General features: G+C 31.2%; 1 protein-coding gene and 1 long non-coding RNA gene across 4 annotated transcripts in view; both read left to right on the top strand.

The window, feature by feature from the left end:
• Positions 1–25,396, top strand: part of CADM2 (cell adhesion molecule 2) — a 1,401,218-nt gene that overhangs the window by 429,534 nt on the left and 946,288 nt on the right. The gene's annotated exons all lie outside the window — the stretch shown is intronic.
• On the top strand, positions 929–23,472 carry LOC116422972. The gene is made up of 4 exons (XR_004233462.1): positions 929–3,816; positions 4,029–4,116; positions 15,980–16,065; positions 22,319–23,472. It is a non-coding gene; the product is annotated as an uncharacterized LOC116422972 (long non-coding RNA).

Below are 25,396 nucleotides of genomic sequence, written 5' to 3' on the forward strand. Positions count from 1 at the left end.
CTCCTGCTGTGAAGCACCACATTTCTTAATTTCATCAGCATTGTACTTAACTCCTTTCTTGTCTAATTCTTCATGATTTTTAGCTGTTTTATTAGTACCCTCCTCCTGCTTTTTCTCCTTTTTCCTAATTCTAATACTTACATAATTCCTTAAAGCCAATTGTATTATGTTATATATATGTAATGTTTCTTTAGGAGTTGAATCAGGACCATTATCATTGTAATATTCATTTAATTGCTCTCCTACTAGTTTCCACTTCTCTGGCTCTAATTCTTTTTCTTTGAGAACTAAGGGGACATGTATTTTAATGTTTCTAAAAGTCAAATGATCTGTTCCCATATTACAAATCAAACCTTGGTTTTTTATTAGTCTAAATATGCTTTCTACACACTTTGTAGAAGTGTGAAGGTGGGTGAAGAAGGCTGTTTTCTAAACATTTGTCCCATTTCACTGAAACACTAGTTTAGCCCTTAACAAAGTTACCTTATTGTCTATTTTCATACTCACACTAATTTCTGGGTCACAGAGACTTTTCCACTGATCTCAGGATTATGTCAGTAATATTCTGGTTAGCTTTCTGGAGATGTTGATCAGCTTTTGTTTTCAACAGAGTAATCACTATGAGAATAGCCAGGGAAAGTCCAAATTCTTTATTGTCTTTTTCAGTTTGTCTCCTTGCCTGTGTCCCAGGCTAACTTTCTGGAGCCCTTCAGAAGGGCCTTAGTCTCAGTGGGAGAAGCAGGAGAGCCATCATGAGGCTGATGAAGATGGAATGTCTCTGATTCCAAGAGGTTGAGCTCCAGCTTATATACTCTATTACAATCACATCATTACAATATACTAAGTATAAACCAATCATTATATCAGTAGGGAACCATTATTTGTTGTAAGATTAAATAAGTCATACTGAACTAGAGAACTCACATGGAAAACAAGATAACCATTGTTTTATCAATTCCACTGAATTAACACTTTGTTTAAATCAAACATACTGAGCCTTAAATATACTTCTCCAAAGTTCCTGCCCTTTACACCCCACCACTGTTCTCTTCCTCCTAGATGGTAATAGTATTTATAAAGATAAATATGATGATTTCATCATTATACTTTCATCCTATTGTATGAGTATTCAATTTGTACTTCTAACATACATCTTATAATAGACATATTTTTCGTTTTGGTTAACATTAAAAGTTTTGTCTTGGTTCAGAAATCTTTGTGTTGTAGTTGGTGTTTATATTTAGTTTCATAAATTTACCAAGACAAATTTAAATGTTTTGTTAACATTTAATTTTGATCAAGTAAATATATTTTAATGTTTATATTGATAAGCACACAGAAACTGTGTATAGCAATGCTATGCATAGTCCCTTGTAAAGTATAGTCTGACATCATCCCTGACTTCCCAACAAAGAATTTTCAGTAACCATATAAGCTTTCTGTCCATATATCTGACTAAACATTTACTTGTGTGGGAAAGAAACTAAATAGCAATGTTTTCTCTTATGGTATATCCTGTGATGGAAATCGATTGAATTAGAATATTCAGTGCCAAAGCTTGCAATTCTATGAACATGGCTGTTTTAAAAATGTATGTTTTGATCAAGATTTTAATAACTGAAATTTGAAGAATGCATTCATATTCATATTAATTTATATTATAAAATTATTTAGTATTGTTTTGTAAAGAAATGCTAGGAAATTTGAGTTACAAAAATACATATGTTTTTGTTACTATCCATTTATGATTTTTGAAATGATTATTTACCTCTCCTTTTTCATTTTTGTTTTGAACTCTAGATGATATTTTTTGCATTGTGTACCATCTTTCATAGAATCAATTTCTCCTTGCCTTCAGGCTTCAGTTCTGAAGTTGGGGTCTAGAATTTGGAAGAACATCAAAGAGCTATATTTGTTGCCAATCAGATGAATGTGTTTTCAAAACAAGAATAACAAATGCTTTTTCCCCCTCTTTGCTCCCCTTTCTGCAGTAGCCTGAAAGTGTTAAAGACTGAAAGGTTTAGAAAGCTGCAGCGATTGTGTTAAGACTGTTAATGAAGCTTCTGAATCTAAGGACAAAATTAGTTCTCACACCCACACTGCACAACGTGTCTGATAGAATTGCATCATGACTTTTACCTGGGGACATGAGTATTATATTCAGCTGAAATGATGGAATTGGGAAGACAGATGTGCCCAAAGGACATTTTAAGAAGCTTGTACCTACATAAATTGCTTGTGAAAAATCTCTAAAATTTGAATAAGAAACCAGTGTAAAAATGCTTTCTGCCTGTAAACTTAAAGTTGTACAGTGTATATTACCTAGTATTTCCTATAAGGATAGAAAATTATGTGGTTTCCCCTTACTATCATAAGCCTATAATCATTATGAACTGTGTTTTTTCTCATGAAAAGTTAAGTGAAGAAATTGATAAGTATAAGAAGTTAAATGAGAAAGAGATGATCCTTTGCCCATTTTTTAAAAGTTCTGATATGCTTTAAAAAAAATCTTCCATAAGAATGATAATGGCTTTTAAACTAATTTATGAGGTAGGACCAATGGATCACCAAAATAAAAGTCAAATAAAAATATACAGTGTTTACTTTGAAATATCAAATTATCAGAGAAAAAAATTACTGGACTTTGATTCCATTGTTTAAAGAATCCAAGTCCTGTTACAGATTTTAAAGTATCTGCTATAAGATCAAGCTAGAATTACTTAGATGTTTTCAATTTGTAATAAAAGATAAAGTACTTGTTTTTATTTTTAAATAAGCTAGCCTAGTTATCATGAACAGAACTGTGCAAGTTTCTAAATAAAAAAAAAGGTGTTTGTATATCTCTAACATTATTCACACATTTACATACTAGAACTACAAAAAAAAAATATATATATATATATATATAATATTTTTATATATATATATATATATATTCATAAATGTATAATAGCCATAGGATATGAAATGGGAATATGGAGAAATTGGCTGCATTGTTATTTCAATGCCTCTTTTATTTTCAGGATATAGCTAACAGTGATGCTTCTCACATACCTCACCTGTCCAATTCTCACATAAAGTTGAAAATAGCTTCGTTCAATCTAGGAGGTCTAACTCTCACCCATCCTTATTACTTTTCTCCTCAGTTTAGACTCCATTGTCTAAGTGATTAATAAATAAAATGATTTTTTTTTACTAAATACCTGAGTTGAAGAACTAGGGAAACAAAATCTTAGCAGTTAGGAACTAATAGAAGACATGGGTAATGGTGAGATAAAATTGTGGATGGCTATTTAATCAACAAATATGTTTTGATCCCTCCTATTTGTAAAGACTTTAATGGCATGCTTCAGTTTTTCCTTTATAAAACCCTCCTTGATTATAATGTTAGTTTTTATATCAGAACTTTTCCATTCCCATTTATTATAAAAAAGAAATTCCTTTTGTCTTGTATTTTTCTAAAAAAAAGGGGGAAATATCAAAACTAGATTTTTTCCAGCAAAAAATTAAATAGGACACAGTTTGTTCCTTTTTCTTTGGCACATTGCACCCAACAAACAGGTGACCTTTTGTCCATAATCAAGTATTTTTTTCTGATCTAGGAAAGTACTGATGCTCACGAATACCTTGGCCACCATATACCACCACATGCAAATGGCTGTTGTCATTGAAGATAAAAGGAAGAAGTACATTTGGAAAGGATAATAAAGCTGTTGAATCACTTCAAATCTTTCCTTTGGTATGACAAAGAGAGACAGACGGGCATACATAAAGACAGTGGAACAAAGATAGAGACAGACCAACAGATGGAGAGGGGTGGGTTAATACAAATATAGGTATATATTTATACATACTATATATACATATATTATGTAGGAGTATTTGTAATAATATACATGAAAACATGTTTTATATATATATATATATATATATATATACTGCAAATTCACCCACTGAAGTGAATTTAGTAGCTAAATTCCAGAAAATAATAAAAGCTAATTAAATCAGTATCTATCATTCAATCACAGATATCAATTTCCAGTGACAACAGCAATACATCAGACAAGACTTTATTTCCCTAAACCTCATCTTCATCAACTTACAAACAAAACAAAGGTATGTACTATCAGGAAGGTCCAACAATCTTATTCAGGTCTGTTATTTTTAGAATCTGAGATTAAAAAAAAATTAGATCTCTCCGGAGTTGGCCATAGTTAGAGGAAGATGTGATCTCCCAAGAAATGTTTCTATGTATGTTCCTAAAAGAGGTAGCCCTCATACTTTTATTTTTCAAGATTTGCTTTTATATTAGTTTAAATACTTTCATTTCAGGTAAAAAGCAATTTTACTTGACCCTGGAATTTTGCAGTCTTTATATTTCCTTTTAGTATGCTTTTGTTGACTTTAATTATGTCTCACATTGAAATACAAAAAGATAATCAAATGTTTAGTCATTCATAAAGGATTATTTTTCCTTTTGAATAACAGATTCATGAATTTGGTGTAAACACATAGATTTTCCTCCACATTTAATACATAGTAACTGAAAATTGTCATTTCATTGGTAGTGGAATCCCTTGGATAAGTAAAATATCTGTACTCATTCAGATTAGCACTTTTATTGTAATTTATAGGCTCAATGAGTGTCCTAGAACTATGAGGATTTAAGATTTACTGGGGTCATAGAGTCAGCATATGTTAGAAGAGAAACTTGAGTTGAACAAAGATCTTCCTGCCTTCAAGGCCAGTTCTGCAAATATCACCTATAAGCTGTCTCAGTTTCAAGAGGAAACATGTAGACTTCACACAATTATTCTTTGTGATAAATTGCAAAGCTAAATAACAATGCTCAGAATAAATAGGTCAAACCCAACTCTTTATAACTGTGATTATCTAGAAGGTGAAAAGCTTTCTATTTTCGTTTACCAGTTTTAAAACTCTATGTTATTCATTAAACATTTATCAGGTGTTTTTGCATTTTCTAATAAATAAGCATCACTTATATGCAATTTCTTTTTGCAAACAGCTTTAGAATCTCACATGGTTCAATAGTTTTCTTTTTCCAGTTGTCATGATTGTGATTATCCTAAAAACTTCAAGATTCTTTTAATCTGAATGATCAAATTTGTTCTTAGACTGCTTATCTAGGAAGTTGTGTTATAATTTTAAATTTTCTTCCTGTAATTCAAGCAAAATCTTTTCCTCCATAAATTAAGACTTTTTTTAGAGTGATTCTGTTTAGTTCAGGTGAAAGAGTTGACTACTACTAAAATTCTTTCCTTTTTGATTCTTGAAACCAATGATTTATCTATTAGACTATACAGCTCCTAAAGGCACTTCTTTAAACTATTTTATTCTAATCTTCAGAAGTTCATAATTGGAATGACAATTGAACTAAAAAATCCAATCTTTGCTCTAATTAAAATAAAAAATTGCCATACTTTGATTTTATTGTTTGCTATGTTAACGTCTCAAATAAACCTGGTTTTTCAGAGAAGAGAATAGTTTGTGATGTGACAGAAACAATCTTCACCTTACAAGGCTACATAAAATATCTTTCCTTCCACCCTTTATTCCTAGAAAAAAAAGGACTAATCATATTCTTAGTAATTCTGGAGTTATACAATTGAAGAAAATCTTATAACTACTACTATAAAAAAATCCCTTTATCCTTTAGAAGCTGAAAATCCACTGTTTTATATTCATTGTTTAACATATATGGCTAATATTTTTGTTTAATTGGCAGAATTGAAATATCAGGTTCTGTTCAATTAAATGCTGATAATCAGAAAGATTGAGAGAAAAATTTTGTAAGCATGAGGCCTTACATCAGGGGGAAAAAATGCAGTTCAAGGTCTGCCTCTGAAACATTTTATTAGTCAACCACTAAACATAATCCAGACATACAGAAGGCAGCATGACATAGTGGAAAAAATACTCTATTGAAGCAGGTTATACTTACCAGCTATATGACTGTAAACAATTGGAATCTGACTTTGTTCATTTGTAAAAAGAATGAGTTGGACTACAAGGTGCTTAAGGCTCCATATAACTCTAGTTCTTTGATTCCAAGATACTACAATCTAGTTTTAAAGATTATATATAAAAACTTGTTAAATTAAATTATGATGAACAAAAAGAGACCCAAAAGGGAGAAAGATTGTCCAGAAATTCATATTTTTGCTTATCTTAAGGAAACCTCTTAAAGGGAACTATGATTTAAATGAAGAGAGCCTTTGTTATTAAAAGTTATTAAAAGAAGATAATTTCTTCGTATAATTAAAGATTTATAAATTGGGGAATAAATATGGACAATAGTGAGGTCACAAGACAGTTAACTTGAGTACTAAGGAGGACATAGATGAAATAAAGAAGAATATTAGTGTAGAGTCATTTTAATAGGTAGAAAACTTTGTACAGATTATTGGCAATCTGTAGATGTTGTAATAGATAGAACAATGAATATAAAATACTTTTTTAGCAAACATAAACTATCTCATAATAAGAAAATAATTAAAGACTGACAAATCAAAAAGATGAAATTTAGACTTTTTTTTGGTTCAGAATTAGAAAAAGAAATGGGAAACACCAAATTACATTATGAAGTAAAAAATAGTTAAGGTAGTTTCTCCCTGAAGATGATTAAAAACATTATGAAAAAGTTGTAAAGCATTTTCATGTCTGATGACATTACATGTAATTTGAATGTAAAAGAAAATATAATAAATGAAATCATCAAATAGAGATACATCACTGTACTGTTATCTATAATCCATCTATCTAACAATGATAAAGCTCATTTTCTTCATTTCTTTTTTCTAAATCTTTCTTTTAACTCAACTTTAATTCTCTTCCTAATTTTTTTTTTTCATTTTAAATTTATTGCCCTCTAGTAGGAACAATTGTGAAATAGATCAAGTTAATTTTAGGTACCACCTAATGTTTCCCTCTTTTGATACTTACATTTCCCCAAGTATTCACATCCCCTCCCCAGGTTGTTTTTTTGTTTGTTTGTTTGTTTGTTTGTTTTCATTAGGGAGCACTGAGATCTAAAAACAAAACTAAACTAAGCAAAACAAAAAAGGAAACAGAACAAAACAAAATTACAAAACCCAAACTTAATCACGCTAATAAGTTATGCACACTGTGTATTTTCTCTTCCAGTAAAAATTTTAACTTTTATGTAAAGCAGGTTAGAAGTTGAAAGTAGTGTTTAAGCCAACAAAAGTAATATTTTAAATATCAATGAAAGAAATAGTTTGACTTACAAATGTTATCCCCTTGTCCAAAATATCATTCCATATATTGCTAGTTTATGATCAATACTCTCTGTGAAATCATATATCCTAATGTTTCCTCTTCAATTTTCTTTTATATTTTAGTTTCAAGTAAAGATGTTTCCTAATGATAATAATTGCTAACTTTTACATATAACTTTAAAGGTTGTAAAATGTTTCGTGCATATGTTCTAATGTTATTTCTATTGCTCTAGGGAGTAGGCACTATTATCATCCCTATGTTACATAAGCTATGGGTTATGATCCCAAAGTCACAGAACTAATAAGTGTCTAAAACAGGATTTACACTCAGGTCTTACTGACTTCAAGTCCATCATTTTATCTACATCCAGCAATCATGACACCTATTGCATTATCTTTGCTCGAAAATATGAAAAATGCCTTTGAAAACCCCCTGACGTTTTCCCCCTTTCTCTGCTACTGTGATGGAGGCACAGGTACAATAATGATATCCTCATGGTTTCCCTAAAAGAGTTTAAGGCTGAAAAGATTTCATATAATGACAAAAAAACCAAAATTTTCCTCAGTCTTCAGGAATTTCCTTGAATTAATATCAGGTATAAATCAAAGAAGAGACACTGGAGAACTAAAATAATTTGTAAAGAACTTTCATCACAACAATATATGTATTTATTCTATACCATGCTGGCATAGAAGTACCTTTCCATGCTGGCACCACTGATAAAAAGTAAGTGCCATTATTTTTTTCATTTTGGAACCTGTTTGCTAAGGTGCAAATATAAAGGAATGTATTGTTGAAGAGGCTACACTTACTCTTTTGTTCATATCTGTTAGGCTGTTGATTCACTAATAATATGTATATGGTATTTTAAACTACTATGCTTTTGAGCCTCAGTTTGTATAGTAATTGAATATTTGAAGTTGAAATGTAAGAGGTAGTGACCATAGTGAATAAGGTGCTGAATTTGGAGTCTGGCAGACTTGAGTTCAAATTCTGTTCCAACAAGCCTCTGAGTCAGTGATATATCCTGTAAATTTGTCTCCTGGTATATGAAAGGAAATAGCACTTCCTTCATAGGATTGTTGTAGTAGATCAAATAAAGTAATGCACAGTGCAATTTGAAAGACTTCAATGTTACATTGATTGTATTTCATTGGTAGAAGGAATTCCTAGCTGGTGAAACTGCCTCTACAAATTCTGGTCTCTGGCACTTAAAATCCTAAAGATTTGCTCAGGTCATTTAAGGGTTGGAATAATTTGTCCAAATTCAAATAGATAGTATGCATCATTGCAGAATTTGAATCAATGTGTTTCTGATTTTGAGACCAGCTGTCTATCTACTGTATCCTTTATCTTTCAATCCATGTGGCATATATTTGTTTTTAATATCTCATTGAGGCTGAAATTATTAAAATATTTATTTGGATATAAGGTCATCACTGTGATGACTGAAAGATGAAATGATGGAGGAAACAAAGCCTATCAAAGTAACACATGGTGAGTGTCCAACAAACTGGGGCCAAACTTTCTCAACATAGGCTTAGGACCCTGAATATAGGACACAGACATATATTAAAAATAATTAAGTAAAATGAATTAAAAGAAAATAATACATCATTCGGTACTCTGATTTCTAATTGGATGAAAGATTAGGGAATTTCCAAACTTGTAGGAAGAGAGTGAACCCTGAATTCAGAAAAAGTGGTTTCTCACTGCCCCATTCAAAGGAATATGGAAACAGTAACTGATCAATATGAGACAATTTTTCAGAAAAAGACACATAGGCTGCTTGAGTTGTACTATTGTAAGAAAACTCCTTGCATCAGTCTTTTGGTCTGACTGAGTTTCTTGTCAGTGTAATGTAAAGCCTTGTTTAATGGTTTCTAAGCAGCAGTTAGAGGTAGTCCATATTACCAACCAAATAGAACTGTTCAAATAATGCAATAAAATTTTCTCCCAGTTCTAACAACTGAATAAATTTTTCTCACAGGACAGAATTTGCACTAAATCGTTTATTGAATAGGAAGGAAACTGAGCTAACCCCAGAATTGAGTGGCAGGATAGAGTCAGTGTAGTTCACTCAATTCCCATAATTAACCACTTGCTGTCCTAATCCCCTAAATTCCCTATAACAAAGGGAATCTATTATTCATATATTGTTCATTTCAAAAGCAAGCTACAGAAAGTGACAGAAATTAGAAAAATAAATTAGAATCCTTATTAGGGTTTTTCATTCCAACTTAGGTTTCTTATCCAAGTAATCCTGAAATAGATCCAAACATATAATACTAATGTACACCAGAGCTCAAAATTCTGTAACATGGCTTGATCTTACTGTTTTTTTCAGGGACAATGGCAATTTCTTTAAAAGCTAAGTCTTTTCTTGAATTGTTCATGTGAGGGGAGGAGGGATGTTCTAGGCATTGTGCTAAATGCTTTACAAATATTATTCATTTAATACTTGTGCCAATCTTGTGAGGAAAATGCTATTATTATGATATCCATTTATAGTTGAGGAAACTGAGGAAAAGGTAGAGTGACTTGACCAGGATCATATAGCTAGCAAGAATCTGAGGCCATATTTGAAATCAGATCTTCTGGACTATTGTCCCATTTAGCTGAATCTTTAAATTATTTATTTAAAATTGATAGCAAAGTATTTGAGCTATTATTATACAGGGATGTTTTTGACAATTCTTAAACAGACATGTTCTTGGCTATTATTATACAGGGATATTTTGGGTTTTGTTTGGTTTTTGCATGACTTTACTAAAACTAAACTTTAAAAATAGAATTATTTAAAATTAGTTAGTTAGAATTAGTACAAACAATATAGTTTAAAATAAAAACAACTTTCTGATGATAGCTCCACATATCAATTGGGTAAAATCAATTTGTAGTGACTTCCATTTCAAAAGAGAAAATAAATTTTAAGTGCACATACTGTCTCTAAAACCTCAGGACCTTTTAAATAAATATTGTCTATACTCTAAAGACTGCAGACATAGGAAGCTGGTACAGACTGTTATATAATAGAAATTATTTTCATTTTTAGCCTTATTTCTTATGGAAATAAGAATTATAAAATGGTCCAGTGTGTGTTTGTTTCTCTTCATGACATTTGATCCCATAGGCACATTTTAACTAAATTTGACAGCAGGGAACAAAGTCCAAAGCTATGTATCATCCAACAAGTTTTTGAACCAGGTGAAAGCTAATGACCCTAACTGTTCATATTCATGAAGCAAAAACTAGCTTCCCTGTCAAACTGCCCACATTCAACTAATGAGGGAAAAACCTTACTTTCTCCCCAGGCAGTGGCTTTCCAGGAAGCTGCCAATACTCCCTGCTAAAAACTGGTGGTTACAGAAAGTGTGGGTCCAATAGTTGCTAGCTGCCACTAGGAACTGATGCAAATGGAGAAGAAATTTAACCTCATAGGAAATCAGTTTTGTCAGGTCAGATTTCAAGCTTGTTATTCCCCCCATCCTTCCTCATTTTTATAGCACTTTTTAAAGAAAAAAAATCAAACTTGAAGAGACATATACTTTACTCCTATTAACTGCAATCTGTCAGTGTGGCAGGTTTGAACTTTGTGCCCAGGAAGCTATTGGTAATGCTCCCTCTGAAATGTGAAAATAGAAAATTTGCCTGTAAACCTTACTCTCAGCTTCTCCCCTTTGGCCAGATGGGGCTGTTTGAAGAGAAAAATGAAGGTGGTCCTTCTCACTAGTATCTGTTTCCTATACAAGCATAAGATAATTCCTCTAAGCATTTGCATTAGGGATTATCTTATCTGTAAGGAAATTAATGAATCTATTTACAATAAGACAACTTAGTATAATAAAGAATTGTACTCAGAATTAGAAAGACCCAAGTTCAAATCAAGTGACTTCATTTCTTAGTACCTCAAGCAGCTAAGAAGATGTTACAGATTAGTAATTTACTGATTTGCATTATAAGAGAGGATTTCCTACTCTACATCATCGAAAAGACTAATCAGAAACAACAACACGATTTATGATTCTGCTTGAACAAAATCATCTTTCCGGTCTGTGTGACTAAAGAAATCCTTGAAGTAGGAAGTCCTTTAGCAAATACTGAAGAGTAATAAAGAAATTGTTTATGGAAACATTCACCTTTCCCTTAACATAAAGAAGTAATGTTCTCTCTCCAGTAAACTTGTAATTAGATGCCTCTCTTCTTTGGTGCACTAAGTATATTCTTCTTTAGTCTGGTAAAAGAGAATGAGACAATAGGATTTCAGTCTAAAAGAACTAAATTGCAATTGTGTATTTAGCTATTGATTAACTTCTAATTTCTTTCATTTTAATTTGATAGTTATTTATTCCTGAATTAAGGTGTTGCTTGTGTTAGAGAACACACAAGGCATATTGTGAAGTTAGAAAAGGAAGATTTAGCAAATGAAGGGAGGGAGAATGAAAAATGAAGCATAATACTGATTTTACAATCTTCTGAAACTATCTGCAACAATGCTGGTATTCTAAAAAAAGAATTTGAGAAATAGATTTAGGTAGAAAGATAATGAGGTTTTTTTTTATTTTGTTTCTGGACATGTTGAGTTTATGGTGCCTCTAGCACATTCAGTTAGAAATAACCTCAAAATAAGTGATTTTTTGAGAGTGAAGTTCAGGAGAGTGAATCAGGATATAGAGGTCTAAGTCATCTGCAAAGAACTAAATTATATGTTATAATTATAACTATATATTGTATATAACTATAACTATAGTTATAATTATAACTATATATTGTATATAACTATAACTATAGTTATAATTATAACTATATAATTAAATATATGTGGGTGAAAAAGACAGTCACTAAATGAGAGTATAGAGAAATAAAAGAGACCAGGACAGAACTTTTGGTACAACTGCAATTAGGAGATATGATGAGTGATGGTATAGTCAAGGAGACTAAAGGGTGGCCAGATGGCTAAGAAAATCAAAAGATAGCATTGCCATAAGAACTCAGAGAAGAGAAACTATCCATCATAGGGTGGTGCCTCATCAAATGACAGGACACAAAGCATGAAGACTCAGAGAAAACAGTATATACTATGTCTTCTTTTACAAAACTGAGTTTAAAAGCAGTTAGGTTGCATTGTAGATAAAGCACTGGGCTTAGAATCAGGAAGACTGCTCTTCCTGTATTCAAATTTGGCCTCAAAAACTCATTAGCTTTTTAACCTGATTTGCCTTTGTTCCTCATCTGTAAAATAAGCATCAGAAGAAAATGACAAACCATTTCACTATCCTTGCCAAGAGACCCCCAAGTGGAGTCATAAAGAGTCAGATATGACTGAAAAATGACTGAACATTAAATTCAAGTCTAATTTTAAATAATGTTTCCAAACAAATAGTCAAAGAGTGTTTTTAAAAATTCTCAGAGAACTCCAGAGGTTTCTCAGACATCTCAAAGATCTCCAAAGATTTCTCAAAAAGAAAGCATAGTAATAGTTGACGTTTAATTTGTTTTTCCTCCATATCCTTTACGCAGTCAAGTTGTCCTAATAGTGTTGCAATAAGCATTTTGGAAAGGTAAAACCAACTCAGAAATTTCCCACTATCACGATATATTTTAAAGTAAATGGTGCAATGGCTTGACATGGTACAGTTGAAACAGCAATGTCTTTTCCAATTTGCACTGGCTCTGAAATTATAAAGCTAATGAGGCAAACACATAAAAAACAAAGCAAATATTAAAAAAAAAATAATGATCAATCAGGAGTTGAAGGAAAGATATGAGAATACCCACAATCTTCCCCTTCACGAAATTTTAGAGGTCTGCAATCATTACATATTGCAAATATTTTTAAATTTTTTCAATGTATCAATCGGTTGTGCTGACTTTTTCCCTCCCAAGAAATACTATTTATCATCAGAAAACTCTCTAGGAGGGAAAGGAGAAGGGACACAAGATAACACTTGTGATATAAGAAACAGAATATGTCAAGAAAGAGACTTTCAAAAACCTTTTTTTTTTTCATTTTATCTGTTGATTTCCAGCTGGTTCTTCCAGTAATAATCTTAAAGAAGCCTTCTTTCTGTTGATTTTCTGGATATGTGCCTCATCAAAGCCTAAGCTTCCATCAAGGCTCCTTTCAGGAGTTCCCTCTTAATGGAAACCATTTCTGATTTCCTTAGGTTTTTGTGCTCTTTCCTTCCTTAAATCAACTTGTATAATGCTTACAGATGTGTATCACTATAATACAAGAGTTCTGAATCACAAGATCCTGGAGTTCTCAGAATAATGTTTTTAAATAATTGAAGGTAATGCTAAAATTCCGTAGAGGTTAATTAAAATAAAGGATTTTTTTTTCCTCTTCTAGTTCACAAACCTCATCTATCCAGGTTAAGGACCCTTGTCCTTTAATATGGTATATATACTGAGGGCAGAAATAGTTTGTAATTTTACTTTTGTATATAGCATAATGCCTTGTACCTTATTTACCCCATTCAGCTTTTAGTTTCTTTTTTCTTTTTTAATTCCCTCATTTTTTTTTAATAATTGTAACTTTTTATTGACAGAACCTATGCCTGGGCAACATTATCCCTTGCACTCACTTCTGTTCCGACTTTTCCCCTCCCTCTCTGGACCCCCTCCCCTAGATGGCAAGCAGTCCTATACATGTTAAATAGGTCACAGTATTTCCTAGATACAATATATGTGTACAGAACCAAACAGTTCTCTTGTTGTACAGGAAGAGTTGGATTCAGAAGGTAAAAATAACCCAGGAAGAAAAACAAAAAGGCAAACAGTTTACATTCATTTCCCAGTGTTCTTTCTTTGGATGTAACTGCTTCTGTTCTTCATTGATCAATTGGAACTGAATTAGGTCTCTTTGTCAAAGAAATCCACTTCCATCAGAATAGATCCTCATACAGTAGTGTTGTTGAAGTATATAATGATCTCCTGGTTCTGCTCATTTCACTTAGCATCAGTTCATGTAAGTCTCTCCAAGCCTCTCTGTATTCATCCTGCTGGTCATTTCTTACAGAGCAATAATATTCCATAACTTTCATATACCACAATTTACCCAACCATTCTCCAATTGATGGGCATCCATTCATTTTCCAGCTTCTGGCCACTACAAACAGGGCTGCCACAAACATTTTGGCACATACAGGGCCCTTTCCCTTCTTTAGTATTTCTTTGGGATATAAGCCCAGTAGTAGCACTGCTGGATCAAAGGGTATGCACAGTTTGATAACTTTTGGGGATATTTCCAGATTGTTCTCCAGAATGGTTGCATTCGTTCACAACTCCACCAACAATGCATCAGTGTCCCACTTTTCTCGCATCCCCTCCAACACTGATCATTATTTTTTCTTGTCATCTTAGCCAATCTGACAGGTGTGTAGTGGTATCTCAGAGTTGTCTTAATTTGCATTTCTCTGATCAGTAGTGATTTGGAACACTCTTTCATATGAGTGGAAATAATTTCAATTTCATCATCTGAAAATTGTCTATTCATATCCTTTGACCATTTATCAAATGGAGAATGGCTTGATTTCTTATAAATTAGAGTCAATTCTCTATATATTTTGGAAATGAGGCCTTTATCAGAACCTTTAACTGTGAAAGTGTTTTCCCAGATTGTTACTTCCCTTTTAATCTTGTTTGCATTAATTTTGTTTGTACAAAGTCAGCTTGTAGTTTCAAAGATGGAAATTTCTTTCTTTGACTAATGTAAATCAGCAACTATTGTAAAATTTTCAATGATAAAATATCACCTGAGGTACTGAACACTTAAATAAGTTTCTCAAGGTCCTATAAAACTAGTATATCACTATTTGAGTATATATAACTTCAAGTATATAATTGTAAATCAAGTTAGATTTCAGGCTGCCATCATTATGACTTTGGGGCAGACCCTCTATGGTGTGTTACACCATACCTTGTACATACTAGTTACTTTATAAAATATATATCTATTGAATGAATGACTCTAGAAATAGTTTTACATAACACAATGCCTTTAACTTAAATCATAATGATCTGTGTATATGTCCTATCCTTTTTTTTTAATAGCCTTTTATTTAGAGGTTATATGTATGGGTAATTTTACAGCATTGACAATTGCCAAACCTCTTGTTCCAATTTTTCCCCTCCTTCCCCCCACCCCCTCCCCCAGATGGCAGGATGACCAGTAGATGTTAAATATATTAAAATATAAATTAGATACACAATAATTATACATGTATATGTCCTATCCTTACAATTGAATTTAAAGTTATTGAAAATAAAGATTTGTTCTACATTTTTGAATGTCAAGTATGGAGCTATTTGAAATCTATGAAATACTTAATAGGTGATTCTTTTTTAATAGAATTGCATGTGCAGAAATAGTCCAGATATCAAACCATAGCATTTTTAAATTTAGAAGGAAATGTAGAACCAATGACATGTGGGAGCCAACTCATTCAGACATCTGATTTTCACTGTAAGCTTATATATAAAAGACCAATAGTTTTGCATGACTCTTCCTATTTTATTTTATTTTTTGGTCTAGAGAATGATATTAAATTTTAAGTACATAAAATATTCTTTATGAATTAGTTGGTTCTTATCCTTTAAAAATAGGCAATGTTACAAATGAGAGCTTAATTCATTATTTTGATTTATAGGCTTAAGAAAGTGATAAATTTATGTAAATTAAGCTCATTAGGATGTCACATGCCTCCACTCCTTACAGGCTGATTATTCAACATGTTTCTGGACATGACTGCATATATTCATTGAGAAATGTCTGCTTCTTGTCATAGATGAAGAATATAAATGGTATGTGACTTGTTCAAGATCACAAAATACATTGAGTTCAATACTTAGTTTATCATTGTACACTAAAGAAAAAACAGTTCCTATTCTTTTCTTTTCTATTTTTTAAAATTACCTGAGTTATTGTTGAGTTACATTAAAATGTGTTTCATTGTGCATTTTCCCCCTAACTTCTGCTATACACAAAATAAAGAAAACTTATCTTTACTTAAAGTGAAGAAAATTATTAATTATTAAGGAATCAAAGGGAATTTCTATCCTAGAAGTTAGTCTATCATTTATATGTGAAATTTAGCTATTTAACAACATAATCTCTGTTGATTATCTTTCTGAAGTCAAAATGTAGCTCAAGAGAACATAAAATCTATTATTAAAAACGGCCTAGCCCTGGCTCATTTTTTTTCTTTTATTCTAAGGCTAAACGTGAAAAAAATTAAATAGTAGTGTCCTCTTTACTTTTAGATTTAAAAGTGTATCAAATTGAAAATTTCAGTCATAGTATTTTCTTATGGTTGTTTACATTTGAACTATTTTTTATCTCCAATAACATTTTGTTATTAAGAAAAATCTTTTCAAATTTCTCAACATAAAGTTCATTTTAATTGACTTGAATACTGAGATACTTCCTAAGAAAACATGGAATAACTACACAAAGAAGCATAATTTTAGCTAGAAAATTTTAAAGCATTTGTGAATTTCCATTTTATTTATTGCAAGGTATGCTACAGTTGCAGGTCTTGAAATTGGTTAGAATCACAGGCCTAGACTTCAAATTCAAGCTCTGAATCCTATTATTTTTCACTTCTCTGGACCTTAGCTTCTGTTGTTGATAACACAAGCACTGACTTTTGGAGGTTGATATGAGGATACAATAAGAAGATATTTATTGTGCCCAGAGAGCTAAAGTAGGACAGAATATTTTTTGATCACATTATCTTAAGTTATCAAAATCATTTCATTAAATGTGGACATTGGTTTACAAATAGTCTTTTCCATATTGATTCAATTGCCAAACCTAAGTATTTACATAATTTAGTGGTATATTGAGTTTCTTTTTCTAGTGACATTCGAAAACCTGAAATTTTGGTTGACTATTCCTATTTTATTTATTTATTTATTTATTTTTTGGTCTTGAGAATATGTCAGATTTTAAGTATATGAAAATATTCTTTATGAATTAATTTGCCCTTATCTTTAGAAATGCAAAAAGTTTCAAGTTTCACAAATTCTTGAATATTCAAATTGAATTTTATATTTGAAAGTTAAATTAAAATTAAGTTACTCATCAGATAAAATGAAAGCACTCCATATCTAAAGCATGTTCTCTAGAGCAACATACCCAATCCTCAAAGGATTTGCATGTCTTTGCTAATTCAGGAAATTTCATTTCTCTTTTCTTGTCTATAGACACTTCTATGGAAATTAATCTCATGACCTCTGAAGATATAAGCATTGCTTAAAACGATAATTTACTCCATTAATCTCCTATTTCCAGGAGAAAGTGTAGATAAGAGGATTCTGTTCACTAGTTTACTTTACCAATAAGGTTGGGAGAAGAACTGGATTTTTGTTTCCCAGGTGAAGGAAATCACTCTACCAATGCAGATAGTTCTTCCTGCTCTGCAATTTATATTCTAGTGGTAGAGTTGCATGGAACATTTAGAGATATAGTGAATTTAACAAGGTCACATAGCTAGTGTATGTCATTTTGAATCTTGGTTTTCCTGGCTTTAAGGTCATTTCTTTTTTCTGGTAAATCATGCTGACTCTTACGAGTTAGATAATAATGAATAAAGTTTTGTTGCTATATAACCAAAGCAGGTTATAGGCATTTGAAGGCTCTATGTATGTTTGTGTGTGTTTGTGTATTTAACATGACACTAGGAAATGTTTATTGTTTCCACTTAAGAATCTGATTTCCATCTCTCCAGAGATCAGCAATATTCTGAATTTCAAAGAAAAAAGAAATCACAATAAGGTCACATGTAAACTTCTTCATTTTCCCCATTTAATGAAATAATTTTGCTAATTAGTTAGATTTAATATTTTAAAAGGTTAAAGATTTACGAAAGAGCGTGGTATTACAATAGAGAATGGGTCTTAAAGTGAGAAAAAATTGATTTTGAGTCTTGAATGACATTCACTGACTATTTGACCTTTAACTTTTAGTACTCCATGCAATTCTTCAAAACTAATTTGTGGAGAAGTTGCCAACCTGAGTTGATGGAGGAAGTTCCTTTGCTACTAGGTTGTTCCAATGTCAATGAAATCACATTTCTCATCCCTATCCCCAGATATATGATTTATTATTGTGCTTTAATTATGAAAAATCAGTGTTCTTTGAGGAATGAAGTTTTCATAGTTTTGTGCTTTCTTCTTAAACGAGAGTCAAAAGTAATGTGATAAATGGCAGAATAAAGGATAGGGTTTTTAATGTATGCTTCCTCACCTCAAACTAACTAAACTTTAGAAGAACAATGAGAAGAAAACAATACAAACTTCATTTCATTCTTTTGAAGAAAACTTTTATTGTTTAAAACACTGACAATTTTTTTTTTTACATATGTGGATCATAATACAAAGACTAGGATTGATAAAAGTAAAATGTTTTACTTTAAAATAATTTTTAGATCAGTCATTTCATTTAAAAAAGTCTGATATGTGATTATATCCTGATCTTTAATGATAGGTTAGTAGTTGTGATAGGTGGTATTCTAATTAACTGTTTAGTATGCTATTGAAACACAGGACTGTCTCAATCCTGTCTTTCAGCAACAATGATCCCCTTGTTTTATTTTCTTTGCAGTTTCCATCAGCATTAGTCACCACATTGAAATCCATATTTATATGTGTGTGTATGTGTTTGTGTGACAGTCAAAAAATTATCCTTTAACAACTGAACAGATTCATATAATATTACATTTTTGGTTTATAGATATTGTCTTAAGACTAGATTAAATGCTTTTAATTTAATTTTAAAACGTTGAAAGTACTTGGATTTTTTAAAATATGGTAAGAAAAATATGTGATGCAGAAATATTTGAAAGTAAAAAATCCTTGAAGTAGCTTTGAATGTGTTTGATAATTATACATTTGCACACATATACAAAATGCTTAGTGCTTGGGGACATAGTAAGCATTTCATAAAAACCTTATAATCTTCTGTCTTTATATACTTTTTTGACTTTAAATATATTTTGTCCTTTTCATGAACAATTTGAACAGCTAAAATAAGAACAGTAAATTTTAGACAGCACTGGGTATATAAATATTATATATTATAGATAGACTGAAAGATAGAAATATCCCTTCTTTTATTATATTTTAATTTTAACAAGCAAATAAAAAGTAGGCCTATTATGTGTTACATACTCTATTATTTGTTGGAGATACCGAGATAAAATCCAAAGATCCATATTTTCAAGAAGCTATTATTCTAATTGAAATATTTAAGAACAAAATGCATATAATGTAATTTTAAGGATGACAAAACCATTATAGTCAAAATAACAGACTAAGAATGGGGGAAGTAGAAAAGAAGAAAAGTCTTATTTACATAGAATTTTTTTAAAAATTACATTAGTAACTTATTATTGAGCTGTCAGTAATTTCCAACTCTTGATAACTCCTTTTTGGGGGATTTATTAACAAAGATAATAGAGTAGTTTGCCATTTCCTTTTCCAGTTTATTTTACAGATGAGGAAATTGAGACAAATTGGGTTAGGGTGACTCTGAGACTGGATTTGAAAATCCTGAGCTTGAGTTTTCCTGTTCAAGTCCAGTCCTCTGATATATCACTTATCTGTAATTTATAGATCAGTAATTTATAGGTCTCCTATAATAATGTATAAATTCTGTGTCCTGATTATATGATTCACTGATTCTTTTAAAGACAACTATAATTTCATGTTCAAAGGCCATGTACTACACACTGGACAGGCATGAAATAGACCCTGCCCTTACTAAATTTATATGCTATCTTACATTACATCACATTATATTGCACAACAGTTCATTAACAACATTCTACATAATTCATTGTCTAGTGACAGTGAATCTTACCTAATACCATTTAAAGGAAGTTTAAATGTTGCAGACTTACTAGCAACAATCTATTACCCTATTTTTGTATTCGTGCTTCTGTTAAATTAAGCATCTTTAAGCCTCCTTTCCAAAAATATTAAATGAATGAATAAAAAATGTTTCATTAAACACTTAATATCTTCCAGATCTATGCTAATACTAGAGATACAATAACAAAGAGCAAGACAGCTTCAGGATATGACAAAGAGAATTCACCAGGGTAGTAACGACCACTTTGGGGTCTTTTGTAGTCATAGAACAATCATAGGATGAGAGATTAGCATGATCTTTACAGGAATGATTATGATGATTATCCTCATAGATAGAAATGATGAACAGAAAAGGGAAAGAGTTAGGAAAAGGATATCTTGACAAGAGTGTATTGGATCTTGATCAAAGTAGATAGCATGAATTTCAATTAATCTGAATCCCAGATTCAAGCACAGAATCCTAGGGCTGAAGTGGTTATATTTTATTTCAAAATAATGAAAAATTATCATTTGATATTTTAATAATAGCATATTTTGACTGCAGTTCTAAACTATATGAGTAAACTGTGCCAGTTCTTGTTTCAAAATATGTATGGCTCATTTTAAACATTTCCCATAATGCATACTGCCACTCAAAAAGAGAGTTTTATGTCTGTATTCCAACAATAGTTATGAGATGCTTAATAAAGAATTATTGCTTATAATGATTTATTAGGATAACCACTTACTACAGATAATTAACAAATGTTTTGAGAAATATTTCACCACATGAAATATATGATAGCGTAATAGTAATAACATGATTCTTTCACTTGAAAAATAATGTTCATTTCTGAATATTTTTTTAATTTCCTATTCTGAATCATTCACTGTACTAAAAGAATAATAAGATCATATTGGTTAGAAAGAATTCATTAAATAGACACTTCCTATTATCTTCTATATCTATGAAAGATTATCTATTTGATGGAATTCATTTATCTATACACATATATTCAGCATGCATCTCAGATTGTTATTACCATCTTGTTTAAACACCATATATAAGAATATTTTATTTGTGTATATATACACTGATATGTATGCATGTTTGCAAATGTATACATAAATTTTGAACATTTTTGTTTGATGGTATTTTTGTGTGTTTGTATGAATGTGAATGTGTGTGTGTGTGTGATTGCATACCCATATATACATAGTTAATTTCTGAATTTTATTTATCTGATGCAACTTCTTGAAATCATTTATCTCAAAGCAGTATATTACACCAAATCATCTATTATGGTAAAGTTTACAGTTAAAGCTTCTTAGGAAAAAGTTTGTTTTGAGAAATGGTAGTCAAGGAATCTCATCAAAACTATAGGAAAGAAAAATATAATCTGAAAAATATAATGTAACTATGGTTTGAATTTGCTATTATCTTCTCAGAAATCCTTAACCATCATTCTATAAATTTGTTTTAAAACAAAATATTTTGACAACTGTGTTTTAAAGTTAGTCTCCTTTCTATTCTATATATTTTATTTTATTCATTCAAAAATTTTATTTTGAGAACTGGTGCACAGATACTATGAGACTGCCTAAGGAATCCATGACACAAAAAACTTTAAAAGCTTTATCCTAAAGCAATTGGGGAAAAAACTCAATATAAAAGATTTGGCCAAAAAACTTATCAGAGTCCAAACTCTTTCAAAAATCTTGTGCTCAACTCTCTAATTTGCCAGAAAGAACTTTGGGAAGTTTTACAAGTCATCCTAGACTATTTCTTTATTTAAAAAAGGGGTATCTTGGAGTAAATAGCTTCTGTGGTTTCTTCCTTCCATTTCTCAAATTTTGTGGTTTAATTCAATGGGTTGTTTGTTTTCAAAGGAAAAACATGATTGTTATTTCATTGTGTAATTTAATTGATGTGAATTTCCAATGAAACCCTTTTCATTGAAGAAGTTCAATAATTCTGCTATTTAGAGAGTTGTTTGGGACAGTTATGATCACATAGCTTTATAGGTTAAAAGCAAAACTTAAAATTAGGGCTTCTGATTTCATAGGCGGCCCTCTTCTCATCCCCAATAAAACATTTTGACATTTCAAAAATGCCAATTTATCATTTTCTTTATATGTTGTCTTACTATTTTATAAGTTAAAGAAAATAAAGCTAAAACATGTAAACTCTTTTTTCCTATAGTATTTGCTGAAGTTGAAAACTGACTGATACTTCATAGACCCTAGCAAGTTTTCATGATATACAAAGTATGATGTGAAAGTTTCCTCTCTGCAGGCAGTCTCCATCACTATATGATTTCAGAAACTGCTGGTAATTATCTCCTGATGTCAGTTTGATTCAAGGAAATAGTCTTGACAAGGTAGAAGGTACAACATTGGTAAGCAGGCATATGGCCAGTTTACTTATTCCAAATTCAAAATGCTATATACATTTACATGTAAATATTTTTTTTCAGATTTAAGCTAGCCCTTAGAAATGTAGCACACTGTTGTACTAGTAAAACATTTCTTTCATTTTCTGTTTTGTATCTTTTTATAATTTTTTCATTGTCCTTTTGTATTTAAGTATATTTATTTTTAATTTATAATATGTTCTAAGATTTCATCACATTGATTAGTATATTTCAGGTGCTTCTTATCATGGCCCATATCTCTTAAGGATGTGTATTAAAAATGAAAATGAAAAATGCCATTGCAATAATGATTTATTCCTGTTGTATTAGTCTTCTATTCTATTAGCTGGAGCTGTAACAGTGTTTTGGATGCTTCCTGCATATAGGGACTTTTTACTGAAATTAAAAAAAAATTATACTACTGCCATTTTTAAAAGAAAATATTTTTCTTAATCATTCTTACTTATCCTTCATTAATTGTATTAAGAAAGCAACTAATTAGTTTTATATTGTCCACAGAATACTTATGCTTTATTTCAGTAAGTTTAATTAGAGCACGTACTTGAAATATATATTGATTAACATTTATTTTTTTCTAATTAATTCTTATTTTAAGCTTTCTTCTCTGCCTTTAGTATATCATGCTATGCTCAAGAAAATCAGGAAAACAATATGATTTAACCCCATTAATTTTCCATGAATTGGGCTTATGAATCTCAGACTCTTTTTTTAAAAATATGGGCTGTGCTACATAAAAGCCTTTGATCAGTCAGAACATAAATAAGGAATGTTGTTTTTCAGAATTAAGTGGAAATGAAGCCTAAGGGGGCACATTACAGAATAATAAGTACTAAATAAAATATAAACTTCTTATACTTTCAGATCTCTTAATACAAGTATATATTATATATTTTAAACCAGATGAATTGACAGTGTTGGTACTACACACACACACACACACACACACACACACACACACACATTTTATAAAATACATATCTAATTCAATTTTGTAATTTATCATACTAAAATTAATAAGGTCAGCATTTTTAAAATATGACCAAATACTTCATTTTTTCCCTCCATATATACTTTACATACTTACAAAATTCATTATTTTATATTAGCATATACTTTAAGGGCCTCTCCAATCAAACACTAATAATTGTTTTCTGCTTTCCTTCTTTTTCACGTGCTTTACATGAAAACCTTATTCGACTTCTGTTTGTTGTCGTATTTCATCCTACAACTATAGATATACCAATCCTGTTCCCATGCCTGGGATGTCTTCAGTGTACTTCAGAGCTTACAGGAATTATTGGATTCCTGGTACATGAACAAGTGGACAATGGATTCCTTTGGGATTATTTCTTTTTTTTTTTTAAGTTTTAATTAATTAATTAATTAATTTTATTTAATAGCCTTTTATTTACAGGTTATATGTATGGGTAACTTTGTATCATTGACAATTGCCAAACTCTTGTTCCAATTTTTCCCTTCCTTTCCTCCACCCCCTCCCCCAGATGGCAGGATGACCAGTAGATGTTAAATATATTAAAATATAACTTAGATGCACAATAAGTATACATGACCAAATCGTTATTTTGCTGTACAAAAAGAATCGGACTCTGAAATATTGTACAATTAGCCTGTGAAGGAAATCCAAAATGCAGGTGAGTAAAAATATAGGGATTGGGAATTCAATGTAATGGTTTTTAGTCATCTCCCAGAGTTCTTTCACTGGGTGTAGCTGGTTCAGTTCATTACTGCTCCATTGGAAATGATTTGGTTGATCTCATTGCTGAGGATGGCCAGGTCCATCAGAGTTGGTTATCATATAGTATTGTTATTGAAGTATTTAATGATCTCTTAGCCCTGCTCGTTTCACTCAGCATCAGTTCGTGTAAGTCTCTCCAGGCCTTTCTGAAATCATCCTGTTGGTCATTTCTTACAGAACAAGAATATTCCATAATATTCATATACCACAGTTTATTCGGCCATTCTCCAACTAATGGGCATCCACTCAGTTTCCAGTTTCTGGCCACTACAAACAGGTCTGCCACAAACATTCATGCACATACAGGTCCCTTTCCCTTCTTCAAGATCTCTTTGGGATATAAGCCCAGTAGTAACACTGCTGGATCAAAGGGTATGCATAGTTTGATAACTTTTTGAGCTTAGTTCCAAATTGCTCTCCAGAATGGTTGGATGTATTCACAGTTCCACCAACAATGTATTAGTGTCCTTTGGGACTATTTCTAAGACTTATGGACATGTGTAAATTCTTCATGTTGATTCATGTTATTTGTTACATTACTACTAGGCTGTGTTATATTGCTATGTGCTTATGTATTTTATGTAATTATGTGTAATGCCTCCCATACTGATGGATTTATGTATACCTGTTTCAAGTGAGACCCTTCAGAAACCCGCTAATCTGATTTGACTTCCTATTTCCTTTGGTGTTTTCATCTCCCTTCCTGAGATGTCAGGGAGGGCATGACCACCTTCTTTTTGTTCCTTCTCTTTGTTCTAGTTCATTTATTATGTTTTTTTCCCATAAAACCTCCTTTGTACCTCAGTTGAAAGTGATTATGTCTATGTCAATTTTTTAAAAAATTCTCCAGATTTCTTTTTTGTCCATTTTACATTATGTGTTTATCCTTATTTGCATACACATATATAGTAGACAGTTCTAGACCTGAAATTCAGGTCTGAGTCAAATCTCATCCTGAAATGTATTACCTGTAGGCACAAATAGGACATAGGTAGGATGTAATCTGAGACTTAGTTTCCACATTTATACATTAGTGTTGTTATAAGTCTCAAATGAGATAAAGTTCTCTGTAAACCACAAAGCACCATAT

This window comes from Sarcophilus harrisii, chromosome 3, assembly GCF_902635505.1.
Source record: "Sarcophilus harrisii chromosome 3, mSarHar1.11, whole genome shotgun sequence".
NCBI lineage: Eukaryota > Metazoa > Chordata > Mammalia > Dasyuromorphia > Dasyuridae > Sarcophilus > Sarcophilus harrisii.